This window comes from Marmota marmota, unplaced genomic scaffold (assembly GCF_001458135.2).
Source record: "Marmota marmota marmota unplaced genomic scaffold, marMar, whole genome shotgun sequence".
Classification (NCBI taxonomy): Eukaryota; Metazoa; Chordata; class Mammalia; order Rodentia; family Sciuridae; genus Marmota; species Marmota marmota.
The window spans coordinates 3,550,520-3,568,938 of NW_026000102.1; the positions used below are offsets into that span (position 1 = coordinate 3,550,520).

Sequence of the window (18,419 nt, forward strand, 5' to 3'; positions counted from 1 at the left end):
GGGGGGGGAGCAGAGGCTCCCAGTGCGAGATGGGAACCATTAAAGCAGAATAGACGGCGATGCCAAAAAATGACAGGAGTGAGGGCCAGAGTCCCAAAGGGTGACATCAATACCAAGACTGGGAAGGAGGAGGGAGAGGCAGGGCAACGCGGTGAGGAGGAAGGCCACCATCACCCCAGGAAGACCACAGTGTGGCCCCTCAAGAAGGGTAATTGGATGAGCCTCTAGGACATTGTGCTGAGTGACACAAACCCGTCACAAAATGGACTAGCATGGTATGATTCTGCATATCTGAGGTACCCAGAGGAGCCAGACTCACAGATAGAAAGTAGCATGGCAGCCGTCAGGCCCTGTCCGGCCCTGGCAAGAGGAGGAAACAGGACATTCTTTAATGTATCTAGAGTTTCAGTTTCACAAAATGAAAAACGTTCTGAGGACTTAAATTCAACTTTATTGAGGTTTAATTTGCGTAATATAAAACGTTTAGCTTCTCTAGGCATACCCTGTGATGAGTTTTAACCACTGTAGTTAAAACTGCAGACTTATGTAGCAATCATCTGATTAAGATCTAGAACGTTTATGTCACCCTAAAAGTCTCCCCTGGCTCCCTTCCCCATATGTCTGGACCAACCACCCCTGCCAAGACAACCCGAGATCTGCTTTCTAGATTAAATTTGGTTTTCCTAATATTTCACATAGATGCAATCATATAGCGGTTTCTCTTTTGTGTCTGGTTTCTTTTCCTTACCGTATTTTAAAATACACCCACGTGAATCACTAATTTATTCCTTTGTGTTGCAAAATGATATTTCATTATATGGATATGTTGCAATTTATTAATTTGCCTATGGGTGGACATTTCAGTTGTTTCTAGTTCTTTGGAAATTATTATTCATAAGAGCTCTATGAATGTGCATGTGTAAGTCTTTATAGGGGCCTGTGTTTTCATTTCTCTTGGACAAATGCCTAGGAATTGATTAAAGTCGCTTTATGAGAAAAGGCCATGGTAGTAACATGTTCAATTACCGCCAGCAACGTATGAGAGTTCCCGTTTCTCCACATTCTTGTCAACACTTTGTATTGTCATATTCTTAAACTTCAGCGATTCTAGTGGGTATGTGTGGTTTTAGTTTGCATTTCCCTGATGCCTAATGACGTTGAGTATCTTCTGCATGCTTTTTATACTGAAAATACTGTTTCCCAGTCTATGACTTTCGTTTTCATAATAGTGTTTTACCAAAGGCAAGTTTTTAACTCTGAGATTTGTTTTCCAATTTTTAAATGTTTTCTGTATCCTGGGTGAGAAATCTTCCCTGATCCAAAGGTACCAAGATTTCTATCTTAAATATTCATCTACAACTTTTACATTAATGAAATATGATTCATTTCAAGTTAAGTTTGTATTTGATGGGAGATAATCACAAAGGTTCCTATTTTCCATGTGGATACCCAGTTTTTCCTACACAATTTGTTATAAAGACCCTCTTTCCCTCAGTTGAAATATCCTGGCCACTTTGTCAAACAATAATTGACCACATATGTTTTTGGGTTTGTTTTCACTACTTTCTACACTCTTCTATTATCTATTTGTCTATTTTCATACAAATACTACACTCTTTTAATTACCAAAGCTGAATATTAAATTCTGAAATTAGGTGATGTTGCTCTTTCAACAAATATTCTTCATTTTCAAAATCATTGTGACTTTTATAAGCTCTTTGCATTTCCATATGAAATTTAAATTTTTACAAAAAGCCTGCTGGAATTTTGATTGGGATTGCATTGAATATGCAAATAAATTTGGAGATAATTGACATTTTTTAAAAACTCAAGTCTTGGGCTGGGCTATGGCTCATCAGTGGAGCACTCACCTAGCATGTGTGAGGTCCTGGGTTTGGTCCTCACCACATAAAAAATAAATACATAAAATAAAGGTATTGTGTTCGACTACAACTAAAAAATAAGTATTAAAAAAAACCCTCAAGTCTTCCTGTCCATGAACATAGTCTATTTGCTTATAAATTTAAAAATTTCTTTCAGCATATTTTTTAGTTTTTTTGCATGCAAGTTTTATACATATTTGTTAAGATTATTCTTGAATGTTTTGTGACCATTGAAACTATTATACATTTTTATTGTATTTTCAGTTGTTTATTGCTAGTTGACCTTGAATCCTGCAAACCTACTAACTCTTTACATCTAATAACATTGTTTTGTATATTCCTTAGGACTTTCTATGTTTAAGATCATGTTGCCCAAGAATAAAAATCATTATTTTACATTTTTCTAATACATATACCACTTATTTATTTTTCTTATTTTATTGCATGGGCTAAGATCTCCAGTACAACACTGAGTAGGAAAGGTGAGAGTGAACATCCTTGTCTTAATCCCATTCTCAGGCTACAACCAGTCAGTGGTTCACCATGAAGGACATGTTAGCTGTAAGTGCTTTGTAGATGTCCTTCCTTAGGTTGAGGTGGTTTCCTTTTATACCAGTTTGTTGAGAGTTTATGAATGAGTATTAAATTTTGTCAAAAGTTCTTTTCTTTTGGGGGTCACAGGATTGCATACAGGGCACATCTGTTGAGATATTGTGCAGAAAAGTCTGAACCTAACAGGGCTAAGAATGCTATACTTTGGAGGGCCTGTTTGCAAGCTTGGCTTTTCGCTGGCTTCTGGTCCCCACCATTCCAAGAAGTGCAAGGGTTTAGCACATACCACAACCAAATCGTCTGTACAAACAATGTGGTTGATGCTGAACACCTACTTTCCTTCCGGGAGCTTGGAAATGTGTGTGTCATGTGGAGCTGCCTAACCCCCAGTGACAACCCTGGGCTCTGGGTTTTTATGTTCTGGTAGACAGTATTTATCACATGTTGCCACAACCCATTCCTGGGGATATTAAGCACAGAGAGAGGCATTTTAAAAGCTTATGCCTATTCTCCTCCAAGCCTCACTCTATGCACGTTGTCCTATGGCTAATTTTGCTTTATGTCCATTCACTGTAATAAATGTCAGCCACAGACAGGTCGTCTTAGAGGTATCAGCACAGATATCATACAATTTTTCTCCTTAACTCCTAATGTCAGTTACAATAATTGATTTTGAAAATTTCACCAATTTTGAATTCCTGCATTGCCTCACTTGATATTATCCTCTTTTTATGTTATAGAATTTGATCTGCTAATATGCTGCTCTGGATTTTGCATCTATGATAATAATTTTCTATATTGTAATTTTCTTACAATTTTTCTGGTTTAGGTATCAGGGCAACACAGGCCTCATAAAATGAGCTGGAAAGTGTTACCTCTCCTAAACTCTGAAAACTCATTGAGCACTGGTGTTTTTCTTTTTTTTTTTTTTTTCTTTTTCCTTATTTATTTGAAACTGGGGATTGAACCCAGTGGTGCTTTACCACTAAGCTACATCCCAAGCCCCTTTGATTTTTTAAGACACGGTTTCACTCAGTTGCTTAGGGCCTTGCTAAATTGCTGAAGCTGGCCTCAAGTTTGTGATTCTCTGGCCTCAGCCTCCCAAGTTGCTGGGATTATAGGCGTGAGCCACCTTACCAGGACGGGTCTTCTTTCTTTCTTAAATGTTTGGTATTTTGGTGGTGCTACTGATTGAACCCAGGGCCTCATGTACGCTGGGCAAGTGCTCTACCACTGAGCTATGTCCCTCTTGAACATTTAGCAGATTTTCTGTCACTGTTTATTTTGTGCAGCCAAAATAAACACAGACAAAATCATGTCTCAGGAATGGAAACTTACTGATAGTCCTAAAGATCCAGAAGTCCGAGATCAAGAGATGTCACCTAGCAGTGGCCCTCTTGCTGTGCCATAACACGGCAGAAGGCATCACAGGGCAAAGAGATGGTGAGAGAGGGGACAAGGACACACCCACCCCTGCCCTGGTGGCATTAGTCCGTTCAGGAGGGCGGAGCCCTCGTGACCAAGCCCCTCTTCAAAGTCCCACATCCCAGTAAAGTCCCAGTGGCAACAAAAATTTCAACTTGAGCCTTGCAGGGAACCAGCGTTCAAACCATAGCTTTCTCCAGTGGGCCATCGAGGCCCCGTGTCTTCTCTGTGAGAAATTTTTAAATTACCCATTTAATTTCTTTCGTAGATAAAGGCTATTCAGATTTCCTACTTTTCTCAAGTCAGTTCGATAGTTTGTATCTTTCAAAGAGTTTCTCCATTTCACTTAGGTTTTGAAATTCATTGTATCAGTTTATTCAGAATCTCTCTCCACCATCTTTTTCCCCCTGTAGGATGTACGGTGAGAAGCCTTCCTTCTGGATATTGTGATTCGTGTTTTCCATCCTGTTTCTCTGACCAGGGGCTTACAGATCTTTTCAAAGAACTATCAGTTCCAACTTTCTCCATGGTTTTGCTATTTTCTATTCTGTTAGTTTTCACTCTTCTCTTTACTTGGGTTTAATTTTCTTTTCCTTTTTCAGCCGTTCAAGACAGAAGCTTGGGTCATGAATTCTAGATCCTTCTTTTTTTTCCTAAAAGATGTATTAGCTGACATAAGCTTCTCGGTAAGCACTTCTCTAACCGCCTGGTCGCAAATTTTGTTACATCGTGTTTTTATTTTCATTCGGTTCAAAATATTGTCTAATCTTCATTGATTTCTTCATTGACTCATGACTTATTTAGAAATGTGCTATTTATTTTTCTAATATTTGTAGGTTTTTAAAGAGATTTGCTATCCTTTGTTCTTGTTTATTTGCTTAATTTTAGCTAAGTTCATGATATCCAGATACAGGTAATAGAGTTCCTCCTATCACTTGGCTAGTAGCTTCTTGTACACTTTGACTGTTTGATGCATTTGACCAATAATTTTCATGGCTACTGCAAAGATAAATTTCAAGTGTGTTCTGAATTTATTAATTCTTAATATTAATGGTGATAGTTAATTTTATATTTTATAGTTTAAAACATGACTGATTTTTTTAACAACCATTAATTTTAAGTTGAACATTTAGATTTTTATTTAAAGCTTTTGGATGTTAACTTTTAATTTTAATTTATATCATTAAATTTGAAACTAAAAATATTATATCTTCAAACAGGCAGAGCACAGAAGGTTCTTAGGGCAGTTCAACTATTTTACATTGGTCAAAATTCACTCAACATATAACACCAATAATGATCCCTAATGTAAACCGTGGACCCTGGGTGCTAATGATGTGTGGGCGTAAGACCATCAATGGTGATAAAGGGACCATAGTGGCTGGGGACACGGACAGGGGGACATTATGCCTGTGTGGGGGAGGGGGGCTCATACTTTCCATTCAATTTTGCTGTGAACCTAAGACGGCTCCAAAAAATGAAGTCTAGTTTAGAAAACAATAATAAGATCTCACAGCATTCAGGATGCTAGACCATTTGAGTGTTTAAATAGCTGGCCAGGCAGGGGCTGGGGCTCTGGCTCAGGGGCAGAGCACTTGCCTAGCATGTGTGAGGCCCTGGGCTCCATCCTGAGCACTAATTTTTATTATTTTCATAAAAATGAAAAAAATAAACACGTGCTGTTTGTATACAGCTACAAAAATAAATAAACATTTAAAAAAAAACCAAAAAACTGGCCAAGCACAGTGGCGCTCCAGAGGTTGGGGCAGGAGGATTGCTCAGGCCAGCTTCGACAGCTCAGACAGACCCTATCTCAACATTAAAAAAAAAAGGGTCTGGGAATGTAGCTCAGTGGTAGAACACCCCGGGTTCAAACCCTAGTACCTCAAAATTAACAACAACAAGAAAAAAAAAAAGGTTTAAAAATAAATGTTATTGCTGCTACTAATTAGTTTCCCTAATCCCACGTGGTTCCAAGTGTGACTTTTTAAAATCCCCTTTTTCTTTAATCAGCTTTACCAGGTGACAGTAAAATTACTTAGGTCACATCTACATTCGTTTAGAAATGAGGCATGCGGGAGGCTGAAGTCCCTGGGATGTGAGTCAGTTATTAAATCCACGTGACCTTAGAGAGAGCCCCTCTTGTGCCTGGCTGGCCGCACGCCCCACGGGGACTGGGTTAAGACTGGAATCACAAGTGCCCTACAGAGGCCTCTCCTATGAGTTCAGCAGGAGCTCGGTAAATAATATCAGAACTGAGTCATTTATGGTTGAATGACACAGAATGAAAAATAAATGCCTTTCAGGCAGTTCCTGTTACCTAATATGGACGAAGAAGTAGGCACTTTAACTAAAGGCCCCACCTGTGACCCGCATGAACTTTTCCCTATAAGGATGTTGATCTAATTTCCTGATCAAAAAAGGAGTCCAAAAACACTGTAAATGATCTGTCTGAAAGAAGGCCTCTTTTCTCTTCTCAAAGACCGTGTCCATGTACGTCTACCGAGTTTATCTTCTGAACAGCTGAGGGGGCTGTGGTTTGCTCGGTCCTGGAGAATGGCCGTGCACCCTGCTCTTAGCCGCGGGAAAGGTGGAATCACCCACCCAGCGCAGGACGGGAGGCACAGTCTGTGGCACTGGGAGTGAGAAACAAGGTCCTGAAAACAAATTCATACTCAGAACTTGGAAAGAAGACTGGTATCCTTATAGGATTTTTTTTTTTTCAATACAACTGTCCATTCTCCTGTGAATGATAAGCCTGGGCAGAGGAGGCTCGTGGAATTGACATGACCAGTGCCTAGACCTTCCTACCTGAGAGTAAAGGTGAAACGATAGAGAACGTCCTCTTTCTTGGAGAAATGAGGTTAAATGGCTGTTCTCAGATAAGTGAATTAAACTTTGAGAGCCATAAGGAAAAGGAGCCCTTTTCTAAGGAAGTGACAACAGATTCATAAACTGCATGACTCATCAACTGCTTTCCAATTGCAAAACTGATCATGAATCACTGAAGAAAAACTTAAAATCTTGAAAAATCTGAGTTGTCTTTCAGGAATCAGCAACTGCAGTCTCTGCTGTTGGTGAACATATTCTTATTCACTGGCCTGGAATAACCTTACGGTGATACTAAAATAGGTCAAATTGTTAGAAATGTTTGTTTAAAAGCCAGACTGGGCTCTGAAATTTCTTTTGAATGAATCATAAGAATCTGGGTGAGAAAAATAACTATGCTTAGATAAATTTGTTTGAAACAGGCTTTAGAGAAAAATAAAGAAATCTCTTTTAGTAGAAAACTGTATATTCCTAACGAAGGCTCTGGTTGAACAGCAACCTGAGACAGGATGAAGGGACCCTGACCATCAGGATTCCCAACAGAGGGAGGGGCAGAGTTTACCAGCACAGACCTGGGAAGAGATTCCTTGTGCAAAACCACCGTGGACAGGTGAGGCTGGAGATGGGAAGCTGTGCTGTGCTGTTGTCTAAGAACTGGAAACAAATGCGTGACCCAAGGGTGCTTCCAAGCAGCTGTGAATGATGTCTACTCAGATTTCAATCATTAACTTCAGAGCAGCCTTGGGCTGGTGTCCAGGTTCAAGAGAAAGGACAGAGGTAATAAGATTTAACTGGAAAGATTGGAGTGAGTGAAAGAGGAGAAAAACACTATTGGAGTGTAGGGGAATTATTTTATGTTTAGATAAGGAGAGTTCAGGGGAAGTTACGGGCAGTTTGCATCAATACTTGGAAAACTGGAATCTAAATAAACAATAAAAATGTCTCCAGACCATGTAAACACGATGAGTTTTACAGTTTACCTAGAAAATCTCTTAAAATTTGCTTGCTGGATTGATGTGGGATAGTCTCATTAAACATTTCTCCTCCTCCTCCCTCCTCCTCCTCCTCCTCTTCCTCCTCACCCCCTACTCTCCCCCCTCCTTCTCCTCCTCCTTCCCTCCTCCTCCTCCTCTTCCTCTCTCCTTCTCCTCCTCTTCCCCTCCTCCTCCTCCTCCTTCTCCTCCTCCTCCTCCTTCTTCTCTTTTTTGGTGCTGGGGATGGAACCCAGGGCCTCACCCTTGCTTGGCAAGTGCTTATACCCCCTGATCCATACCTGTAGCCCGATCTAAGTGAATTTTAAAGTTAATGAGAACCATTATTTTATGTCTCTAGTATTTGATGGTTGAGAGTACTTTAAAAACCACAGTTATTCAGAGGAAAAAAAATACTCAAGCATTATCACCAAGGATAGGCTGCACCCCACACCAACAGATGGTTCCAAGTACTCACCCGCTAATCCTTTCAATTATCTTAGAAACTATTGCATGTCAACTTTCAAGAGCGGGAGCCCTCTTCCAAAAACAACCTCCCAACCACAGTGACTACTCAGTAAACATTTCCACAGCACGTCGCCATTCCCTGTGGAAACGCTACGTGCCCTGACCACAGGACGAGCTCTCGGCCTCTTCTGATTGATAGCCTCGTCCTGGGCCTGGCTCTTCTGCTTCGCTTCTCCCCTCTGGCCAGGCGTTTCAATCAACTTAGATTAAGACCCAGTCTCTGCTCTGCATTTTGACCTGGGGTTGGAGATCATCATGTCCAAGGCACTCGATGCCTGGGGACAGCTGGCCCAGGTGGAGGAGCTCACCTGTGCTGCTCGGCGACAAGACTGCTAATGTTGGCAGGGACAAGTCTCCCTAGGAGTCCTCCATGGCTCTGCTGAGAGTTAGGTATCCAAACTCTCAGATCCTTAAAAAAAAAAAAAAAAAAAAAAAGTCTTTAAAGCTCTGCCAAGAATTAAAATGTGAAGCGAGTGCAGTGACTTCATATTTGAGTGCAAGAGACAGCTCACTGGGTGGAGTTAATAAGGGCAGAGGTGAGTCACGAACCCCAGGTTGTGAATGTAATTACAGCTCGTGTAGAAAGGAGCACGTAGCTACCCGACCTTTATTCCCCACAGAGCTCCTCTAACGTTCCCTTCCACGCTGACACGGACAACCGGTGGCAGGGCATCGAAGCACAAGCGCCAGACATCTGGTCACGTTCTCGAGATTAGATGGCTCAGAGCAGACGAGGTGCTGGGAAAGGCCACGTTTCCTTGCACCAGGCACACGCCCAGAGAGGTCAAGGTACCAGCTGACAGCCGGACCAGCTGGTGCCCACCGCCCCGCAACACGAGCTGATGACGATTGGCCCCATGGAGGTCGAATCTCGGTTTTCCAGCCTTACGCGGCCTCAGCCTTTGAGAGCCGCCTTTGCCCTCCTTCTCCTTCCCTGGTCTCGATGTTCATTGCTTCCCATGGTTTGTGATCCCAAGCTGTGTTTATTTTGTTTTTTTCCTTAAAATGTGATAGCCCCCTGGGTCCTGGCCCCTGCCTCTAGCTGTCTTATTTGGACAGTCTCCTTGTTTCTGGTTTTCTCTGCCCTTCACTCATCCTGTCCATCACCACCAGGTTGGGGGCCCTTTTGCAGATGTCACCGCTCTGCTCAGCAGTCTTTACGACCTGTCACTGCCTGCAAACCCACGTCTGAGGTTCAAGTCTAAAACCTGCCCCGGTTCTCTCCTGAAGCCGCCTTGCCAGGTCTACCCAGGGGTCCGCTGTGACACCTCCGTGCTGACTTTGGGGCTGGCTCTTGACCTGTAATGTCCTCCAGTGTCCCCTCTGCACCTAATGAACTCCTGCCTGGCCTGAGGCCTCTCTGACCCCACCAACCACCACCTGGCTTTGTGGGTCCCTCAGGCTTAGTGCCCTGCTGCCCCTGCTCTGACGCCAGCTCGCCCACAAAGCACCCCCGTCCTCCCAGCCAGGAGGGACCCCTGCCCCTTGACCTTCCCAGCGCCTTCGTCACTGCTCCTAAAACAGGTCACAAACTACCTGATTTTATAGTTATTTCCTTGTTAGATTATAAGTTTCCTGGTCCTGGCTGGTCTTACTCATCCGCAGCACCCAGCACAGCCGACTGTCAACACCTATCTCCTGGGTGTATACATACGGCAGTCACAGGGCCTGTCCCAGCAAGAACCCCGACCCATGGAGAGGCCACCTCTAATGTGCCCGCCCCTTAGTCGGTGGGGACACCATCATCCTGAGTCTTCCAGAAAGATCCACCTTGGTTCACCTCCTTCTTCACCCAAAGAGATGCCGCAGTAGATGCCATTTCAAGGCACCGTTTGACTAATTAATGTGTAAGAAGGAGAATAGATGATAGCACATATGTCATTATACCTGAAATCGAACCTGGTTAGAGATCGGCCTTCTGGCCTTCCCAACATGCTGCTCAGAAGCACAGAATATGTAAAGTGGGGGCTGGGCTGTAGCTCATGATAGAGTGCTCGCCTGGCACGTATGAGGCCCTGGGTGGTTCGATCCTCAGCACCACATATAAATAAATTAAATAAAGGTAAAAAAATCATATATATATATGCCTCTAGCTGTCTTATTTTGATAGTCTCCTTGTTTCTCCATTATATATATATAATGGAGTATTGGAGTATATTGGTATATTGGAATATTGGAGTCAGTTACTAACTGAGTGTCCCGGATTCTGGTTCCATTAAGTGACTAACTTTACACTCTCATCCCTCCTCCCGCAGCTGAGGGGCCCACCCCTTCACACGCATTTTGCAGCATTACAAAATCCCTGTTCCCAAGCGTCAAACATCCTGAACCTAAATGTCATTCTCCTCGCCACTCATCTTTCTCCAACTTCGCCCCAGTCTCCTCCCAGTCGCCCACAGCTTTTCCTGTCCGTGAACTGCTTTCCGTGGTAAAAGACCATGTGTTTCTTATAACAGTGACACCAATGTCACTACCAAGTTCATGTCATGCCTCTTTCAAAGACACTCAGAGTTCTCGATGGTCATCGGGCTATTACCACATTATTAATTGACATCATAATTCCATAACATAACTAACAATTATTCTCTCCATGGAGGAAACTAAGTAACCAGAAAGATGAAGTAACCAGCCCTAGGATATTACAAGGTCAAAGTCAAGACCAAAACTGGAAACCAGGTCTCCTAATCCAGCACTAGACTCGGGAGGCCACATACCCTCCCTTCCCCACAGTGCAGTGGACCCTGAGGATATGAGAAGCCATCAGTAGGAAAAGAAAACTGCTGTCTTCCAAAAGCAGCGTCACATCTCTGACCCTCCTGTCACACCTCTGACCCCCCCCCCCACCTGCTTGGTTTTCCTCGTCTGGAGAGAACTAACCCTTCCTAGCTCTGGGAGTGGCCTTTCCCTTCTCCAGGACTGTGCAGCAGTGTCGGGGTCAGCAGAGCCTCTCAACGGCTCTCTCTGCTCTGGTGCTAAGACATGAAAGAGTCATGTCGCTTTCCAGCTCAGCACCCCCCGTGGCCCCCCTGACTCAACACGAACGCCAAGGTCAGGTCTGGGGATGGGGCTGAGCCTCAGAACACAGGCCAACACATACAAGGCCGTGGCTTCCATCCCTGGCACCAAATTTTTAAAAAGCCAAAGTCGTTAGTGCAAACTGTCCCGGGATGCAGCCTTGTCCCCTCTCCATTCTGATCACCTCCTGCTCCCCCTTGGGCACCGGGTCCCCATTTCACTCCATGGTCCTCGTGCCCCTAGGCCTGCACTTGCTCCTCCCTGGGCCTGGACTGGGCTTCCCAGATGTCCACATGACTCACGCCCTGCTGAGGTCTTACTCAGAAGCCACCTTCTCCCTGACGCCTCTTCTGACCACTTCATTTATTAGTTTGATCTCACGCGCCTCCACCCAGCGTGTTCATGTTCCGGTCCTTGCCTAGTGGCTTTCCCCAGCCTCCCTGCCGCCCAGCATAATCCCAACACAGCAGCCCACGGAACACAGAGAGATCCAGATACCCTTCTCCAGGGCGGGGGTGAGGGGAGAGAACCCGGCAACAGTGACCAGCGCTCACAGACCGCCTGCCGGGCTGCGCTTTATACTGCTGCTAAGGGCTATGACGAGGCCACTTGTGGTTTGAATTACTTTAAAATTCAGAATACTATTAATTTCCGGTGAATAATTCCAAGAAACATGGTGCTTGGAGAAGAATTAAGATGTTTTCAGAGCAGCAAAAGAGATGCCTGGTGCGGCGGGGTTGTAAAAGCCAGTGCTGTCCAAGTCCTCTTCCTGTTTAGTAAGCCACAGGGCCCTTCTGTGGATATTTTGAGATTTACTGTACTCTGATTCATTCAAAATGAGATTCCACATGATAATACGTTTCTTTCAAGTGTTTCCGAAGAAAGTCATTTCCATTCCAGCTCACACTTAAAAAAAAAGAATCATTTGCAAGTTTAGAGGCGACTGCATTATACCAAAAAGTTTCTTATGGATTATTCCATCAGATTAAAAGCAGGGTTGGGGGTGTAGCTCAGTGGCAGAGCCTTTGCTTCTCACCCCTGCAGTTGAAAGACGGGTTGGTAATAAGCTACGGTGCATTCATCCACCGCCATCCTGCACGGCAGCACCTGGAATGGACTAGGGTACTCTCCACCCCTGGATGCTCTTCTAGACCACGCCCAGTGAACCGGGCTTTACACACAAGACTATAAACTGCATGATGCCGTCACATGAAGTTCTACAAGAGACACAACTGGGCTATGGGAGGGACGCCTGGACACTGATCGTCTGGGAAGCTGGAGCAGGAATTGACTGGGAGGGGCAGGAGGGGAGGGTGTGAACCCATGGTGTGATGCACATCTCTTTAGGGGTCTGCCCTGCACATGTGTGCGCATCTGTCAACACTCATCGGATGCTGCACCTGCCTAGCCTGCACGAAGTCAGCCAAAGGAAAAGAGAAATAAAAAAGAAAAGAAAATCCATGTATTTTATCACATGTACATTTTGCTTTAAAATAAACAAAGAACAACAACAACAAATACTCAGTTCCAGCTAGTGACAGGTGTGCTGAAGGACGGGAACTGCCATTACTATAGAATGCAGCCCAAAATGAGATGGCTTCATTTAAGAAAGAAAGGGACCCGTGAAAGTGTTTCAGACCTGCTAATTTGTGTTCAAGAAATAAGAAAGATGAACCGGGACGGGGAAGTGGCTGAGTGGAACAGCCCTAGCCTCGCGTGGGGGAGGCCTTGGGTTTGGTCCCCAACACCACAAAAGGGGGAAAGGATAAACCATAAAGAGTTGGTGGAGGGGTGAAAGAAAGAGGGACAGTCGGAGGAGCAGAGAGACAGAGTGTCCTGCAGCTGTGCCACTGTGACAAACCCCTGGGACCATCCACGGAAAGGGAGAAGAACTTTACCTTGTCTCAGCTTCCGGCCATGGCTTCTTGCCGCGGGGCTGTGGCAGGGCTGTGCAACTTGGCAGGAGCACGTAGCAGCAGAGGAGCTCCCCTGGTGGCCACCAGGAAGAGAAGAGAGCGGCAGGAAGGGGCCAGGGTCCCAGGGCCCCCTCAAGAGCACACCCCCAATGACCTCACTCCCTCCCACCAGGACCCACCTTCTAAAGGTTCCGTCACCTCCCGAGAGCTCCACCCCCGGGGACCATGCCTTCGACACATGGGCCTTTAGGGGACTTTCAAGACCCAACTGCAGCAAGGGAGAACAGTGATCCTCGGGACACACATCGCCGCGTAGCTCTGAGTTTCCTACGTTGCCCTCCCCAAACACACCACCGAAAAGTGAGTATTTGCACCAACCAAGATGTGGAGCAACCTGACATGACACAAGCACTAAAATACACCCACAGGCGTCACAATCGGATAGCACAACACCCCGAGGAGGGTGCGGAGGAGAGTCTGATTTAAGTGACCTGGGAACCAGGATCCTGCTGCTCTCTACAGCGCTGAGCAGGAAGGAAAGTGGACATAACTAGACACACTCCAGTTAGTTGGCTCGTCCCCACAGGGCTGTGCACCCACAGCTCCAAACTGCTCCACGCTCGTATGTTGATGGAACAAATAAGTAAATACGCTGCAGTCAGCGAGAGCCATGGTTTCACTGCTGGGGAAAGAAGTGGCTAAGAAGAAAGAGAAGGCTGGAGGAAGCCGGAAGTGTTGTGCTTGACTCAAAGGGCTCAGCACCAGCTCGTGATTCACACACACTGAAGAATAAACACACAAGGGACACAGATGTGTGTACAGAGGGCCCCGAGGCAAGGAGCCCTGCAGCGTGCCCACCATTCTTCAACAGGTGAACCCAGGGCTCCTCAGAGAACACAAAATGAACCCGCACCATCTTGGGGTGACAGTAAATAAGGAAACCTCAAAAAACTAAGGTCATGTCAAAAGGACTCAAGAGCCCATGCAAAGGGGATTCCAGTGATGAAACTGAGACAATTTGAACAAAAATAAAATACTGATAATAAGGGCTTCTAACCCCCCAAATAGAATAATTACTCATAGGTCCATCTGGATATAAACAAATAACTGAATAAATAAATGGGAAGAAAGGGCATTTCCCCCTTATAATAAAACTCTAGCTAATAAGTATAGAAAGAATGGGGGGCAAAAGAAGGTTTCCATTAGAAGCGTAGAAATCATTGCAAGTGAGATCTTGCATTGAATAGTAAGAGAATAGGGGAAAGTTTAAGAGAAGCAGAATATTTGCAAAGTCCCAAATATCTCCTCTAAAAGAGTTATTGTTCATGCTGGACGCAGTGGTGCACATCTATAATCCCAGAGACTAGGAGGCTGAGGCAGGAGGATTGCAAGTTCAAGGCCAGCCTCATCAACTTGGGGAGGCCCTGTCTCAACGTAAAAAGGGCTGAAGATGTGGCTCAGTGGCTAAGTGCCCTGGGTTTAGTCTCTAGTACCAAATTAAAAATAAGTAAATAGAACATTTATTATTTACAAAGGGAAAATAGTAGACCCAGCTACCAGAACTAATTAGATGAGTGTCTCCTGGTGCCTCCCCTCCCTGCCCCCCACACGGCAAGCTTTTTGAGGGCACAGTACGGCCTCTGGGTTTTCTTGTGAAGAATGCAAAACTTTAATTGTAAGAAAACTTCAACAAACTCCAAATTGAGGAACGTTCCACAAAATAGATGACCAGTACGTTTCAAAAGGGTCAAGGTTGTGGAAGACACGGACTGGGAGGAGCCCACGGAGATGTGAGGATGGGTGAAAGGGGCCCGGACTGGATCCTGCACCAGAAAAGGACGTTATGGGGAGATAACCTAATTGTGCCGTGTCAACGCTGCTGGTCTTGACCACAGGACTCTGGCTTTAGCACACTAACATGAGGAAGCTGGTGAAAGGTGTGTGGGAAGGCACTCTACTATTTTGCAAGTGTTCTGTGAATCTAAAATTATTTTTTTTAAGTTAAAAACTGTAAGATGGAATGGGGTTGTGGCTCATTGACAGAGCACTCACCTAGCACCTGTGAGGCACTGGGTTCGAGCCTCAGCACCCCAGTAAAATAAATAAATTAAATAAAGGTAGGGGTCCATCTGACCAAAGAGGGGCTCTCCTGCTTCTAGGTTCAGGGATACTCAGGGTTCTGATAGAACAACCCCCTGCCTTTTTATTTTTATTGAACCCAGGAGTGCTCTACCACTGAGCCACATCCAGCTCTTTTTAGTTTTTATTTTGAGACTGCCTAAATTGCTGCGGCCAGCCTCACACTTGTGATCCTCCTGCCTCAGCCTCCCAAATAGCTGGGATTATAGGTATGCTCCATGGCCCCTATGAGATAGAATACTGTTAATGGGCAGTGTCTCTTGGTGAGACAGTGGTTCTCATGAGTTCATGCTGCATCCCACAGTGAAGGCCTGTCCCTGTGAGTACAGATTGCCCTTATCAAGTAGAGATTAGAAGAGGGAGGAGGTGGTGGAGTCAGCCAACCCAGGGCTGGTGTAAGTTGGTACAGTCGCCTTATTTAATATTATTTAATTGCTAAATAAACTGATCTAATGAATCAGCCCCACAGTAAAATGATGTAACAAGCCATAAATCTGACTGGTGACCTTTGGTGTTCAGTATGAATGTGCACACTGTAACCCACATATTTATCATCGAGCGCGGGAAACCGTGGGGTTGTAATGAAATACACACATGTCCCTTGGAGACCAAGCATCGGAGGATGGTGAAAGGAAAAACACGATCTCTGTGCTGTAAAGATTCACAGATCAGGAAATGTCCTGTGAGATAATTCAGAAAGCTGCTGGTTCCCAGTACAGGACAGGAAACGCCAGGGCCCAGCGCAGCCCGAGGAGGATATACATCTAGGGCAAGTTCCAAATCCTCATCCTCCTGGGAGCCCAGAGGGGAGTCAGACCCAGGAGGTGGCGGCTTCTCAGCTGCTAAACTTATCTGGTTCTCCGAGAAAACCCTGAACCATGGAGAACTGGTGATACAGAAAGCGGATTTGAAGGCGGGGGCTAGGCCCAGAGGTAGAGGGCTTGCTTGGCACGTGTGAGGCCCTGGGCTTGATCCTCAGCAACTCGTCTAAATAAATAAAATAAAAGTATTGTGTCCGTCTACGACTAAAAATTATTTTTTAAAAAAAAAAGAAATCTGATGTGAAGCTGAAAGAAAATTAAAAATTTCTTTCTCAGTGACGACAGCTCTTGAACTTGTTCTGCAGGACACCTGTCTGTCTCAGCCGAGATCTGAGAGACCTCGTGTGTTGAGACACAAATGTGGCCCACAATCGTGAAGCTCAAATACAGTGGCACTAAGAATTTCTCGCTGCCCTTTCGGGCCTGCAGCAGGATCTTACATACACATTATTTTGCGTCTTAAAGAAAAGTGTAGCATCTCCAATGGAACCCTGGGAAATGAATAATTCCAAATACTAACGATTCTAAAAGACGCTAATAGTGCTCACTTACAACGTGCCTGGCCAGGCTGCACAAGTAGGTGGACTCCTCCCTCGAGGCTGACTTCGTCCCAGGGTGCTGAGAGGTCATGAGCTCCTTGGCCATCCTAGAGGGCTGAGAAGAAGCCTCCTCCACAGCTGGTTCCCCCTTCTGTACACACTGGAGGTTTGCCAAGGGTTGAATCAAAAATTATTGCAGCTGCATTTATCTCAAAATTTCCAAGCAGAGCCGCTGCCCCGGCCAGCACTGTGCCATTCCTGGGTACCTCAACGTGGCACCAGAATACCACACTCCTGCCCCTAACTTCAAAGAAGATACATCAGTAGGCGAAAGTAACTTTGGAATAAAAGTGTACTCTTGAAGCCCGGAAAAGAACATGAGCCATCGTGAGCATATAAATTGAATCAGAGACTCTGTGTTAAGCATCTGCTATGTTAAGAAACCAAGTTCTAGAGCGTACTCCATCAAACAGGTTTGCCAGAGAGGTGGGGGGAAATTCATCCTTTCAGATAATTTTTAAAAGGTCAGTGAACTCTAACTCCCTCCCTGGATCAGCTCATTCGATGCGCACAGTTGGCTTCATAGACCCGACACCTTCTGTGTGTCTTTCTTATTAGTTAAAAGAAAATAGTGTCTGTTGTTAAAGATCCACAGCTTGCTCCGAGAGCCCGATGCCTGGATCACCTTGTTGGATGAGGTGCAGATTAACACGCCATTTGAATTATAGACCGTGTAGGGACCCGGTCCATCAGAAAATGATGGGGTTTTTCAAAGTAATAAAGCAGAGATCTCGGAGCAGATCTCTTCTCCTGACCACCCCACAGTGACCAGTGCACCCAAGAGGAGGGCAAACTACTCCACAAACTCAGGACGAAGAAGATGGCTTAACGGCGCTCAGGATGTCCTCTTTGACGTTTGGGAATTTAAACACCGTCTCTGACTATAACCTTGAAATGTGGACTTTGCCAGGTACACTGAGGGGTAGAGAATTTTGAATATATACTCAAATATATTTCCTCCTCTCCCGTGCTTTAGTGGACACTATGTCCCTTCTATGAACCATCTCTTAGCTTCTCGTTCTTCCAACAGCTGGTCCAACCCTGTCCTTTAGGGGGCCGTGGACTTATTCCAAGAATATACAGGTTTTTAAATTTACTTTCTTCTCTCTGAGGTTTGAACAATTTCAGTCTATAAGGTAAACTGACAGCAAGAACAGAACATTCAGATTTCATTACCTGGCCGAGAAGCAGGGGACTCACACACATGTGGCCCACGAGGGCCAAGATGGCTGGAGCTTCTACAGAGCTTGACCAGGCGGCAGGGCTGGGCTCCTGGGGAGGAGGTGCAGCAGGCTGTGGAGGGCTCGGAGGAGGAGCACACCCACAGGGCTGTCTGGTGATGCAGATGGAGTCTCCCAGGTAGCAGCCAGCTGGGGTCGCCTCTGCCTGGGCCGGGTGCCAGACCCCATCTCTTCTTCCTGTGAAGGGCTCTTTCCAAGGCAGACGGGGGATCCCAGCCCGCATCCGCTGTCTATTGGATCAATTACAGAAAGACAGCTTTTCAGAATCACTCCTGTGTCTGCAGAGCTCTGCAGTGTCTCTGCAAAACCAACTCAAAACATGCCCACGACATATACTTGAAGTGGGATATTTCATTCATGCACCAACACATCTGAGCCCTGCTCTGAGGATCAGGGCTGCAGAGCTCCATTTCTCCCCTCTCCACCCTACAGGCACCAAGATATTCCTGCTCCCCCTGGAGGACCAGGGTGGTCTTTCCTCCCCCTCCCCTCCCCCCTCC

At 45.3% G+C, this 18,419-nt stretch overlaps 3 long non-coding RNA genes across 4 annotated transcripts in view; 1 reads left to right on the plus strand and 2 right to left on the minus strand.

The window, feature by feature from the left end:
* LOC125610779 overlaps window positions 1-7,708 on the minus strand; it is a 13,678-nt gene extending 5,970 nt beyond the window's left edge. For both annotated transcript variants that reach the window (XR_007340794.1, XR_007340792.1), the window contains exon 1: window positions 7,262-7,708. This is a non-coding gene — a long non-coding RNA (uncharacterized LOC125610779). The remainder of the gene's footprint in view (window positions 1-7,261) is intronic.
* LOC125610781 overlaps window positions 1-10,244 on the plus strand; it is a 15,768-nt gene extending 5,524 nt beyond the window's left edge. Inside the window, exons 2-3 of the long non-coding RNA XR_007340796.1 lie at window positions 4,463-4,546; window positions 8,809-10,244. This is a non-coding gene — a long non-coding RNA (uncharacterized LOC125610781). The remainder of the gene's footprint in view (window positions 1-4,462; window positions 4,547-8,808) is intronic.
* A 1,422-nt stretch (window positions 10,245-11,666) lies between these two features.
* The window catches only part of LOC125610780, a 7,030-nt gene continuing 277 nt past the window's right edge, over window positions 11,667-18,419 (minus strand). Inside the window, exons 2-3 of the long non-coding RNA XR_007340795.1 lie at window positions 13,102-18,149; window positions 11,667-12,109 (exon numbers count right to left, since the gene is read on the minus strand). This is a non-coding gene — a long non-coding RNA (uncharacterized LOC125610780). The remainder of the gene's footprint in view (window positions 12,110-13,101; window positions 18,150-18,419) is intronic.